Source organism: Ranitomeya variabilis, chromosome 1 (genome assembly GCF_051348905.1).
Source record: "Ranitomeya variabilis isolate aRanVar5 chromosome 1, aRanVar5.hap1, whole genome shotgun sequence".
Classification (NCBI taxonomy): Eukaryota; Metazoa; Chordata; class Amphibia; order Anura; family Dendrobatidae; genus Ranitomeya; species Ranitomeya variabilis.
In genome coordinates, this window is record NC_135232.1 from 544,551,528 (window position 1) to 544,565,294 (window position 13,767).

A 13,767-nucleotide genomic window follows, 5' to 3' on the forward strand; every position below is an offset into this window, starting at 1 on the left:
GAATTTGTCCCATGGTGGAGTGGGACAAAAGGATAAGCCCTTTTGTAGGACTGACAGTTCAGCGGGACTCAGGGTGTAGGAGGAAATGTTGATGACTGAATTAGGGGCCTTACCTGTGATCTCGTGGTCATACGTTCTCGATTTCCTGGCGGCCCTCCTTGTCGGTCGCCTCCGGGTCGTGTGTTGGGTCTCGAGTTGGGTCGTCTGAATAAAAAACGATTCTGTGAACCGCTTGTGGAACTGTCGCTGTCCGAACTGTAAGGCCCGTAGTGTCGAAATCCATTGTTGCCTCGCCTGGTATATGGAGATGCAGAGTCGTTCCATCTGTAGACTCGGCCCGAGGCGTAGTCCTCTGAATCCCGTTGAAACTTAGACCTCTTTTTGTCCTGTAGGTACTTACGGTGTTCGTCGATGGTTTTATCGGTTTTAGCCTTTAGGGAGCTCCAATCGGTAGCTGTAAGTGTGGTGGACAATTGTTCAAATGTCTCTATATAAACCTCCAGTGTGTGACTCCGTTCCCTCTCCCTCAAGAATGCGGGGGTTAGCAGAAAACCTTCCTTTGTCTGAACGATGTGCTTCATTGTGAATCCGAGTTATTCAAGATGGAATAATTCGACCCGAAGTAGTGACATAGGTGTGAAAGTTACATATTTGGGATGTGCAACAATAGGGCTACACACCAGTGCGTTTCCTAAGCTCCAACACCATCAGAATAAGAGAAACGGATTTCTACTTAACTGGGTCCCATAGCTAAGTCATGTTTAGACTTAAAGGGAGGGTGCCGTGATTTTAGTTTTTGTATTAATAATTATTGATTATACAATCAATTATTTTTAATACAAAAGTAAATGTACCTCTTTCATACTTTTTTATTTATTCACTTTTACATTCACCACTGGAGGCCGCCATTTTCATTAGTGTGGGTGTAAGTGTCTGGGCACGACACTTGCAGTCCTCACTTACGGCAGCCATGGACATAGGAGCCAACGGTCGGGCTCCGACCGCATCTCCGGCCTCTCAGCTGTGACTTGGCCATGCCCACTGAGCTGCCACATAACAGCTGTGAGAGATCGCGGCCATTTTGTTTATTTCCCTCTGCCATCGCACACACAGCTCAGTGCGTGCGATGGCAGAAGCTGCTGTTGGGAGAAGCTGCTGCCGAGCGTCCAGGGTAAGTATCTGCAGCGAGGAGCTGTGATTGCAGCCTGTACTTAGTATTACAGTACAGGCTGCAATCACTGCTCACTACCGACCTGTTCAGAGCAGAGCAGGGAGATCGTCCCACTGCTCTGCCCTGAACATGACTCAGCACTTCCTGGTAGAGGAAAGAAGGTAAGTACAGCGTTTTTATTTTCTTATGCATCTACCACTGCTACTAGCCCCTATATAGCACCTAGCACTGCCTGCCTGCCTGCCTCTGTATACCACTGCCTGCCTCTGTATACCACTGCCTGCCTGCCTCTGTATACCACTGCTACCTGCCTGCCTCTGTATACAACTGCCTGCCTCTGTATACCACTGCTGCCTGCCTCTGTATACCACTGCCTGCCTGCCTCTGTATACCACTGCCTGCCTGCCTCTGTATACCACTGCCTGCCTGCCTCTGTATACCACTGCCTGCCTCTGTATACAACTGCCTGCCTCTGTATACCACTGCTGCCTGCCTCTGTATACCACTGCCTGCCTGCCTCTGTATACCACTGCTGCCTGCCTGCCTCTGTATACCACTGTCTGCCTGCCTCTGTATACCACTGCCTGCCTGCCTCTGTATACCACTGCTGCCTGCCTCTGTATACCACTGCTGCCTGCCTCTGTATACCACTGCCAGCCTGCCTCTGTATACCACTGCCTGCCTGCCTCTGTATACCACTGTCTGCCTGCCTCTGTATACCACTGTCTGCCTGCCTCTGTATACCACTGCCTGCCTGCCTCTGTATACCACTGCCTGCCTGCCTCTGTATACCACTGCCTGCCTGCCTCTGTATACCACTGCCTGCCTGCGTATACCACTGCCTGCCTGCCTCTGTATACCACTGCCTGCCTGCCTCTGTATACCACTGCCTGCCTGCCTCTGTATACCACTGCCTGCCTCTGTATACCACTGCCTGCCTGCGTATACCACTGCCTGCCTGCGTATACCACTGCCTTAGATACACGGCTCAGCAGTCGGTATCACAGGACAGGATTAGATACACGGCTCAGCTGTCGGTATCACACAGGACAGGATTAGATACACGGCTCAGCTGTCGGTATCACACAGGCCAGGATTAGATACACGGCTCAGCAGTCAGTATCTAATCCTCTCCTATGCACTCCTCTCCCCCCCGCGTGTCTTTCCTCAATGTGGTTTATTATTTTTGTTGTGGGAGATGAGGGAGTCGAGGATTATGCATTCGGTATGGATTAAAAAAGATTAATAAAGGACTTTATTCTGGCCGAGTCTTTATTTACTATACAACTATAGGATTAGTAATGGATGGGTGCCTTATAGACGCCTCTCCATTACTAAGCCATGGGCTTGATGTCACCGGACAATATGAAGGTGACATTAACCCCACAAATATGAACCCCACTTGCTACCACTACAGGGCAAGTGGAAATTGCCAGGCAAAGCGCCAGAAAAGGCGCATGTAGAAGGCGGCTGAGAGCTGATGTTTTTAGCTTGGGGGGGGGGGGGACAGTATCCATGGCCCCTTCCTAGGCTATTAATGTCAGCCCGCAGCTGTCTGCATAATATTTGATGGTTATTAATTATAGGGGGCCCCACGTCTTTTTTTGGGGGGTGTCCCCCATTTTAATAGCCAGTAAAGGCTATAAGTACAGTTGCGAGCGTGTGAGTGTGAGCACACCCTCCCACCCACAGACCAGTACACTGCTCTCCTGAAATACTGTGCTCCTGTCACCCTGCTCCTTCCACCATACGTCTCTCACCTCCCTAGAGCAGCACAATACCATATGGATCACGTATAATGCCGCTATATATATTTATCACATAATACTCCCATAAAGACCACACATTATGCCGGGATATTATAATATATATATAATATCACACATTATGCCGCCAAGTATTGTGTGATCTATGTGACGGTATTATATGAGATCTATATGGCAATATTATGTTAGATCAGTGTTGTGGAATGATGTAAAAACTATATGACGGTGGTATATGAGAACTATATTGTGGGATTATGTGTGATCTATGTGGAAGTACTAGGTGAGAATTATATGGTGGTATTATTTGTGATCTATATGGTGGTATGTGAGAACTGTATGACAGTATTGTGTGATCTATTTGATAGTATTGTGCGTGATGTATATGGCGGTATTATGTGTGATCTATATGGTGGCATTATGTGAGAACACTATGGCGGTATTATGTGAGAACTCTATGGCAGTATTATCTTCAGAAAGCGGACCCATTCTATGGTGGTTGTGGCTGAGCACCTGCACGTGGGTCTGGGGTAATAGAGGGGGCAGCATGACCTTCAGTTAGGTGCAGTCAGGGCTGGTGATGCAGCTGAAGAGAGGGGTCTCATTTTTATCGTTACTATATGGCTACATTTCCTTCCCAGCATCACCCCGGACTGCGCCTGACGTCTCGCTTTCACACATCGCCAGGACAGGATGGAGAAGACAGGATCTGAGGAGGGGAATGGGGTCTTTGCATGCAAAGTCTGGATCAGAACAGGCCATCAATCCGCAGAAATGTTTCCTGGATTTCTGTGGAGCAGACGGTCCATCCATGTGTATAAAAGACAGCACTCTATGTACAATCCCTGGCTGCTCCGCGCACTGAACATGGTGCCCCTCCATAGACCAACACACTGCTCTCCTGAAATACTCTGTGCTGCTGTCACCCTGCTCCTCCACCATATATCTCCCTCTGTGACCCCCATAGACCAGCACACTGCTCTCCTGAAATACTCTGTGCTGCTGTCACCCTGCTCCCTCCACCATATGTCTCCCAGAATCCTTGCTGCCTGCCATCCTCGGTGACTGTCTACTTGTCAGTATAAGGCTGCCGTCACATTAGCAGTATTTGGTCAGTATTTTACCTCAGTATTTGTAAGCCAAAACCAGGAGTGGGTAATAAATACAGAAGTGGTGCATATGTTTCTATTATACTTTTCCTCTAATTGTTCCACTCCTGGTTTTGGCTACAAATACTGAGGTAAAATACTGACCAAATACTGCTAGTGTGACGGCAGCCTTACTCTGCAGTCACCAACAAAATGGCTGCACACTGGGTTCCTGAATATCATCCTCTCTTATCCCTTAGCAAACACCCAGAAGGGGAGGAGAGGAGACACACACGTCAGCAGACTCCGCCCATAATTACTGCAGTGCAGTAGTGTGAGCTAGTTGTACACTAGGTTTTTCTGAAATTTCAGCAGCTGCTCCCCCTAGTGTTTAAAAGTGGAAATTCCAAAACTTTTCAAATTATTTTTCATATTTTACTAAATTATAAACAAATGAAAATATTTTTTAAGAAAATTTAAACATTAATTCTTTACATTTTTACAATTGCTGTAAAAATTTTTTTTTTTATGGCACCTTCCCTTTAATTAGTGATGAGCGAGTATACTCGTTTCTCGAGTTTTCCCAAGCACGCTCGAGTGATCTCCCGAGTATTTGTAAGTGCTCGGAGATTGTTTTCGTTGCCTTAGCGGCATGATTTACAGCTGATAGACAGCTTGAATACATGTGGGGATTCCCTAGCAACCAGGCAACCCCCACATGTACTCAGGCTGGCTAGCAGCCGTAAACCATGCAGCTGCATCAAGAAAAACGAAATCTCCGAGCAGTTACAAATACTCGGAGATCATTGCTCATGACTAGACTTAATAGAATGCTACTCTCGAGCCTAGATCAATGGTGGTCATGTAGTCGTGCCACAAGCTTGCCCCACCGAGTTATGAAGTTAAGGACGTTTAGGTTACTTAGAAAAAAGGAGTGCTTTCATAACTCAGCCCACTCAGTGATGTCACGGCCAGGGGGAGTATAAGATAGTGGGAGCTTATTTTGCACTAGTCTTTGCCCAGGACAAGAGCTCTCAGCAACTCTGCAAGTTGCTCTAATGCATTTTGATGTATCGCCCCTCCCCCACACTGCATGGTCAGCCATGATATAAGACAAATGTAAGTTTATTTTCATCTTTAATCCCTTTTATTTTGTAATTATTTGTCATACGATAATTGTCTCATTTTGGTAATATCTTTTTATATACTTTTGTAAATACTGCCTAATCTTTTTGGAGTAAAAGTTATAATATTTACTCGTCCTCCTTGCTCTAAAACATACCTCCAGCATCCTCTGAAGTAAATTACGCTACGGATTGGGTTGGCTCCTGACCCGCTATTAGTCATAGGAATAAAAACTGGTGGCAACAGATCATACTGAGATTGTTGGGCAACACTGGCAGTGAAGGAACAGGGTTTATAAGAGCATTGCTCGGCTGTAGCTGGGAATAATTATATCACCCTCATTGCAGCGTGCTTAATAGCCAGTACATGACTGGGCATCCTTTCTGGTGACTAATTATCCTATGTGCAGTTCCCTGACCGACCTGAGGGTAAGGGGCGCCAGAGAGCTGCAAGTTCCAAACCGGAACAGGGAAGTGGGATATAAATAAATCCCTGCAGAACGAACTGGTGGCAACCAAACACCCCTGATTCATGACATATTAGTGGCAGCAGTGGGATGATAAAATATCCCCCCTTTGATTCATGACATATTGGTGGCAGAGCGGTGGGATAATAGAGCATTAGTGATCTGGTTTGAGCAATCATTCCTCTCACTAAAAACTTGCATGGTTCTTGCGAGGAGTCTGCGCAAAAAGTTTTGGAGAATGAGCTCAGTGTTTACTAGTCCTGAGACGATACCATGTGTACTTTCGATTACCCCCTCCCTTTCTCTTATGATAGAAAAACAATCTTTTATTTGGCAGTGATGGCTGCAAAAAGATAAGGCTGGTATAAACAGCATAACAAGGACACTCTTATTGCCCTTTGAGGGTTGAGACAGATTGACGCCACAGGCAAAAACAAAAGCCAACTGGTCCCAGCTCTGGTGCAACTGGAAATCGCACAGAGCCCAGCGGACACAGAAGCCAGCCCAAGCACAAATGATACTGCTGCAGAGGTCCAACGATGGAATGCCGACCCTACTTGAAACCAGGGTGGATTCGACCTTCACCTGCAGATGGTCCTGAAACAACTCCCCACCGACGACCGTGATTGACGTCTGAGGCTGATCCAGCAATAACAAGAGAAAGCGGAGCAGCGGGAGGTGGAGAGAGCGAGCAGGAGGCCCAAGCTTGGAGGGCCCATTAACTGCAGATGGCCTAACTAGAGGCAGTACCATCCAACACCCAGGGCAGGGAATCCATCAACTCTCAGTCCCTTAAGCCCTGGCCAGAGCACTTTCCTGTGATGGAAAAGGATGGGGACTTGGACACTTTTCTGAGGGCCTTTGATAAAGCCTGCCGACAGTACCAGCTGCCTGGGAACCAATGGGCTGATCCCTGACCCCAGGGCTAGAAGGTAAAGCTCTGGAGGCATTCGCTTCTCTCCTGCCAGACCAAGATAAAGACTATGAGGCCATCAAGCAGGCCCTGATAACAAAGTGCCAGCTTACACCTTAAATTTACCATAGAAAGTTCCAGAACCTCGAACGTGGCCCACACGACAGTTACAGCGATGTGGTGCATGGACTCAGTACCCACTTTGACCAGTGGACACAAGGACTGTCAGTGACCACCTTTGGACAGCTGCGAGACCTGATGATCAAAGACGAGTTTCTACATCTTTGCCCAGCTGAGGTGCGACAGTTCGTGATGGACCGAGAGCCTAAAGATGCGGCTAAAGCAGCGCAGATTGCCAACGCCAATGAGGCCACTCATAAACCGGAAGTGCGAAAGCCAGTCACCGCCAGCTGAAGAGGGGGTAAGCCAGCAACCAACTCCAGTGCCCCTGCCAGCTGACTCAGCGGAGGCCCTGTTGCCGTTGCCAGCACCAGACCTACCACCGACCGTCACAAGTGTTTCTCCTACAATAAGACTGTTTATATCAGTGCCAACTGTCCGGGAAAGCAGAAGAACCCCCCAGCCAAGGCCCCAGGGCCTAATGCAGCAGTTCTTTAAGTTTGGAAGGGTCTATTACAACATGCAGCACGTCACCGTGGGGGTCATGTCGCTAGAGGACTCAAGGATACTGGGGCTGAACGAACCCTCATCCGACCCGAACTGGCGACCCCTGAAGAGATTATTCCGGGGAAAACCCTGACTATCACTGGGATTGGGGGCATTAGCTGTCCCTTGCCAATGGCCTGGGTGTTTATAGATTGGGGTGCCGGGAGCAGGGTGAAGAAAGTGGGCTTGTCCTATGTTGTGGATTCTGTTTGTGGGCTCCCTCTGGTGGTTACTGCTGGTACTGGGTGACTTTGGTGGGTTGCGGCCTTTGGTTTCCACCTGTCCATCAGAGGCTGGGTGTTTCCTATTTTACCTGGCCTTTCTGTCATTTCCCTTGCCGGCTATCAATGTGTTCTGATGTGCTCTGTTTGGTTCCTGCCTACCTGCTCCCAGATCTTTCAGGATAAGCTAAGTGCTGATTTTCAGTTGTTTGGTTTTTGGTCCAGCTGGCTTAGAATGTCTCTATGCTAGCTGGTTGCTCTAGTGGACTGAGGTTCTCCCCATGTGCCATGAGTTGGCACATGGGTTCTTGTAATCTCAGGATGGTTTTTTTGATTAGGGTTTTTTGCTGACCGCTCAGTCCCCTTTTGTATCATTCTGCTTTCTAGTTTTCAGCGGGCCTCTATTTGCTAAAACTATATACATCATCTCTATGTGTGTGCCTTCCTCTCATTTCACCGTCAATACATGTGGGGGGCAACTATACCTTTTGGGGTTAATTCCTCTGGAGGCAAGTGAGGTCTTTGTTTTCTCTGCAGTACTAGTTAGCTCTTAGGCTGGTGCGTGGCGTCTAGAACCAACGTAGGCACGCTCCCTGGCTATCTCTAGTTGCGTTTGTCAGGCGTAGGGTAGCGGTCAGCCCAGGTTCCATCACCCTAGAGCTCGTCCGATATTTGTTATACTTTGCTTGTCCTGTGCTATCCCTAGCCATTGGGGATTCATGACAGTCCTATAACTTGCTTACTGATGTTTTATTGGGGACAGATTTGGGGAGAATGCTTGCATATTACGTCCCTGATTCCTCTACCCAATCTGATGCTAAGAGTGATGCTAATGCGGATGATAATGACGGGTAATTGCGTGTGTCCCGAGAGTAATATACTGGATAATGCTTTATCTCAGACTGATGATGAAAATGTGGATGTTTTACCTGCTAACCATTTATCTCCTCATGATGATGTGTCTACAGGTGCAGGAGTGCTCAGCCACGTCACTCTGTGGGGTGGGATGGCTGAGGAACCACTAAAAGGAGCAAGCGATGGTGCTAAGGGAAATGGGGGGAGATGCATGGGAACCGTGAGGAAGGTGATGCTGTGCAACTGACCAGTGCCACAGAGGAAGGTAACTACACCATATATAGCACTGCTCCTGAGATGTTGGGGGTGGATGGGGAGGTAAAACCCATAGCAGCGCTGGCTGATGGGCCTGTGAAAATCCCCAGGGAGACAGCCTACGTAGCTGCTGTCACCTGCAGTCAGAGTGCCGGAACGGAGATAACGTTCTGCCTTCTGGACCCTCCTCAGTCACAGAGGTGACTGAACCAGAGATGGACCCGGAGCAGGTCCCAGAGGGTTCCCTTGGGGAAGGAACCCTGACGTCACTTCTGGCTGCCTCCAGCCAGGAGTTCCAGGCTGCTCTGCACTCAAATGCGAGCCTGGAGAACTTGAGACAACTCGCCGCGACGCCCACTTCCGTGGCTGATAAGGAGAGGGTGTTCTGGGAATGAGGGAGGTTATACCGGGAGACATTTCCCAGTCAATCCAAAAAGGAGTGGTTGAAGGATAGACAGCTGATCATCCCGTACCAATTCAGGGGTGAGTTGTTGCGGATTGCCCATGAGATCCCACTCGATGGACACTTTGGGATCAGCAAAACTAAAGCCCGGCTATCTCAACACTTCTATTGGCCCAATATGTGGACAGATGTGACAAACTACTGCCGCTCCTGTATCACCTACCAAAGAATGGGGAAGTCAGGGCCTGCTCTTAAGCCTCCCCTGATCCCTTTGCCAGTGATAGAGGAGCCTTTCCAGTGGAACGCGGTGGACATTGTGGGCCCAATGGCCGTCCCCAGCAGCTCTTGAAAGCAATACGTCCTCACTGTGGTAGACTACGCTACCCGGTACCCAGAGGCAGTGGCTCTGTCCTCAACTAGGGCGGATAAGGTGGTGGATGCCCTGTTGGCCATCTTTTCACAGGCAGGATTTCCCAAGGAGATGCTTACCGACCAAGGGACCAAATTCATGTCTCGCCTAATGGAGGCTCTCTGTAAGAAAATGCAGGTGAAGCGTCTGATATCGAGCCGTATCACTCCAAGACCAATGGTTTGTGTGAGCACTTCAACAGTACCCTCAAATAGAGGCTACGGATGCTGGTTGAGACCCAAGGATGCGACTGGGAGTGGTACCTCCCACATCTGCTATTCGCTTACCAAGAGGTTCCGCAGGCCTCAACGGGGTTCTCCTCTTTCGAGCTCCTGTACGGCAGTCGAGTCCGGGGACCCCTTGGGTTGGTAAGGGAATCCTGGGAAGAAGAGCCGAACCCTTCTGAAGTGTCCAAAGTGGAGTATGTCATGCGCTTCTGTGACAAAATGCAGTCCTTGGCGCAGTTGGTGCATGACAACATGGCCCAGGCTTATCAGAAGCACTGGTATGACCAGAGCCTCTGGGAGGGGACTTACTTGGTGGGTCAAAAGGTGTGGGTGCTGGTCCCCGTACCAAAGACAACCTGGGAAAGCCCATAAGTCGTCCACCTACAGCTCAACCCAGTCACCTACGTGGTCACGCTTGACCAGGCTCGGGGTAGGCGGAAGGCCTTTCACGTCAATATGATGAAGGCTCATCACAAACGTGAAGCCTACTTCCTACCTCTAAACAACATAGGGCATGGTGCACCACAGTATATACTGTATTTCAAATGCAATTATAATAATCACAGGGTGCTACTAACGCATAGAAAGGAGGAGCAATAACTGGAGGAAGCCTCATGAAGCCCCCGCCTACCCGATGCCATAGGTAGTGGACCTCACTCATGCCCATCAGGCACTTTCCCTGCTTTATGGTCAGGCCTGCTTGGTGCATTCGCCTGAGCACCTCCTGAAGATGCTGCAGGTGCTCATCCCAGGAGGAATTGAAGACGGCAGTGTCATACAGGTACGCCACCACGTACTTCTCCAGTCTCTGAAGCAGGTGGTTCACCATCCGCTGGAAAGTGGCAGGAGCATTTTTCATACAAAATGACATGACCGTGGACTCGTACAGTCCGAAGGGTGTAATTAAGGCGGACTTCTCCTGCGCCTTGGATCTCAGTGGAATCTGCCAGTATCCCCAACTCAGATCCATTATGGACAGCTATTCTGCGCCAGCTAACCGCTTAAGCAGCTCCTCGATGCGCGGCATTGGGTGCGCGTCAGAGGCTGCGATGGCGTTGAGCCCCCTTTAGTCCACGCAGAACCAGGTGGTCCGATCCTTCTTTGGCACGAGGACTACAGGTGAGGTCCACGCTCTTTTGGACAATCAAATCACCCCCAGTTGTAACATCTCATCGATCTCCTGGCGCATAGCCTGCTGCACCTCGCCAGAGATCCGATAGGGTGTTCGCTGTAGTGGGGCATGATTCCCAGTGTCCACCTCGTGGACCGCTAACATAGTCCTTCCAGGTCGGTTGGAGAACATGGCCCGGAAGGGTTCCAGCCTGGTTCGCAGCTGCGGCCGCTGGGGCTCGGAGGAAAGACTAGTGTGTATGTAGAAAGTGCACACCCGAGGTACAGAAAATATCAAATACTACTTTATTATCACCAAAGCTCAAACTTGATTAAAAACATTTAAAACAAAGTTTGAGCTTTGGTGATAATAAAGTAGTTTTTGATATTTTCTGTACCTCGGGTGTGCACTTTCTACATACACATTAGTCTTTCCTCCAGTTATTGCCTATTTCCTACCGGTCTGCAACCTACCCGCCCGAAGACGGGGAGGAAGACCCCTACTGGACATGCTGGCCCAAGCCAAGGCCGGTGGGTTCATCGATGACGTGGAGGTATGCGCCTTGTTAACCGAGCCCCAGTGGTCGCAACTGCAAACCAGGCTGGAACCCTTCCGGGCCATGTTCTCCTACCGACCTGGAAGAACTATGTTAGAGGTCCATGAGATGGACACTGGGAATCATGCCCCACTACAGCGAACACCCTATCGGATCTCTGGCGAGGTGCAGCAGGTTATGCGCCAGGAGATCGATGAGATGTTACAACTGGGGGTGATTTGACGGTCAAAAAGCGCGTGGACCTCACCTGTAGTCCTCGTGCCAAAGAAGGATCGGACCACCTGGTTCTGCGTGGACTACAGGGGGCTCAACGCCATCGCAGCCTCTGACGCGCACCCAATGCCGCGCATCGAGGAGCTGCTTAAGCGGTTAGCTGGCGCAGAATAGCTGTCCATAATGGATCTGAGTTGGGGATACTGGCAGATTCTGCTGAGATCCAAGGCGCAGGAGAAGTCCGCCTTAATTACACCCTTCGGACTGTACGAGTCCACGGTCATGTCATTTTGTATGAAAAATGCTCCTGCCACTTTCCAGCGGATGGTCAACCACCTGCTTCAGAGACTGGAGAAGTATGTGGTGGCGTACCTGTATGACACTGCCGTCTTCAATTCCTCCTGGGATGAACACGTGCAGCATCTTCAGGAGGTGCTCAGGCAAATGCACCAAGCAGGCCTGACCATAAAGCAGGGAAAGTGCCTGATGGGCATGAGTGAGGTCCACTACCTGTGGCATCGGGTAGGCGGGGGCTTCATGAGGCCAGAGCCTGGGAAAGTGGACGTGATCGCATTCTGGCCCACCCCCTAGAGAAAGAAGCAGGTGATGTCCTTTCTGGGCACTGCAGGGTACTATAGGCGCTTTGTACGGAACTATAGTAGCTTGGCAAAACCTTGACGGACCTAACCAGGAAGAAGCTAACCCAAATAGTCGAATGGATGGATGGCTTTGAGGTGGCTTTCCGGGCATTGAAAACAGCCCTGTGCAACTCTCCCATGTTAAAGGCAGTCGACCGTTCCTGGTGCAGACCGACGCCAGCGAGTTTGGCCTCGGTGCTGTGCTCAGCCAGGTCGACTCGGGGAACCAGGAGCACCCCGTATTGTACCTGAGCCGGAAGCTTCTGCTGGGGGAAGTGGCCTATTCCACCATCGAGAAGGAATGCCTGGCCATGGTCTGGGCCCTGCAATGTTTGCAGCCCTACCTGTATGGTCGTACCTTCACTGTGGTGACCGACCACAACCCTCTGCGCTGGCTACAATCTGTGTCTGGTACCAACGTAAGGTTGCTGCGCTGGAGCCTTGCCAACCAGCAGTACGACTTTACCGTTAAACACAAAAAGGGCAGCAATCATGGTAATGCAGACAGGTTGTCCCAGCGGGGAGAGCCTGCCGAGGTGCGCATGGAGGAGTACTGAGAGGTCCTGCCTCCGTAGCACATTCCAAAAGATGTGTCCGAAAATATTAAGAATTTATTATGTGCCTGTGTGCGATTTAACTCCCCCCTCCCTCTCCCCTGCTATACAGCTGTAATGTGAGACCAGCATGCCAGCAGCCCTCACTGAGGAGTTTTACGGCCTTAAACTGAAAGTACAAGTAGAAGCACATGGAAAACCAAGGTTTCTTTGTCCTTGCAAGTTACGTAAATATCATAGCACCGATTAATGATAGAAGTGGGACAAATACATTTTTGGCATGTGCCTCGGTAGAACTACCAGCCAGTGAGTTTTCTAGGTTCCAGAACCAGCACAATTGGGAAACAGATGACTACTTAACCGGGTCACCCAGCTACCCCATGTTTATACTTATATGAACCCCCATGTCACGCCGAGAATAACGAAATGGGTGTCGTCTTTCTACAAGGTTCATACGCCGAGATATGTGGGTTGATGTTTTTTCATATACTCAAGAAAGAGGAGTGCATTCCATAGCTCTGCCCACCCCAGGAGGTCATCCAGGGGGGGCAGACCCTTAGTTTTGGGCAAAGGTATAAAACTCAGAGGCCCAGACAAGGGGGGTCTTTTGCCAGGGGATTCAGCTACGACAGGCTGTGCAATCTGATCTGATGATTTTGGGAAGGTCCACTCCCCCGCCACCACATGGCGTACCATTGAATGATATGAAAGAACTGTAAGTTGAATTTTCACCTTTAATCCCTGTTATTTTTGTAATTGTCTGTCCATACAATACTTATCTTTTTTTATATTATCTTTTACCCTTTTGTAAACACTGCCTACCTTTTGGAGTAAAATATATGAAATTACTAGCTTCGTTTCTCCTTGCTCTATAACGTACTGTCACGTCCTCTGAAGTAAAATTACGCTACTAATTTGGGTTGGCTCCTGACCCATCATTGATTTAGAGATAGGAGCTAAGGGCAGCGGAATTGCACTTTTGGGGAAACTGGCAGCGACGTACGGCGTTGATAATTATTGTTCCCGCCTGAGTGGGAGTAGTTATATCGTCCTCGCTGCAGTGTACCCATGAGCCAGTACATAGTAAGGCAGCCTTTCTGGGGGCTACTTATCCTAGGTGCAGTACCCTGCCT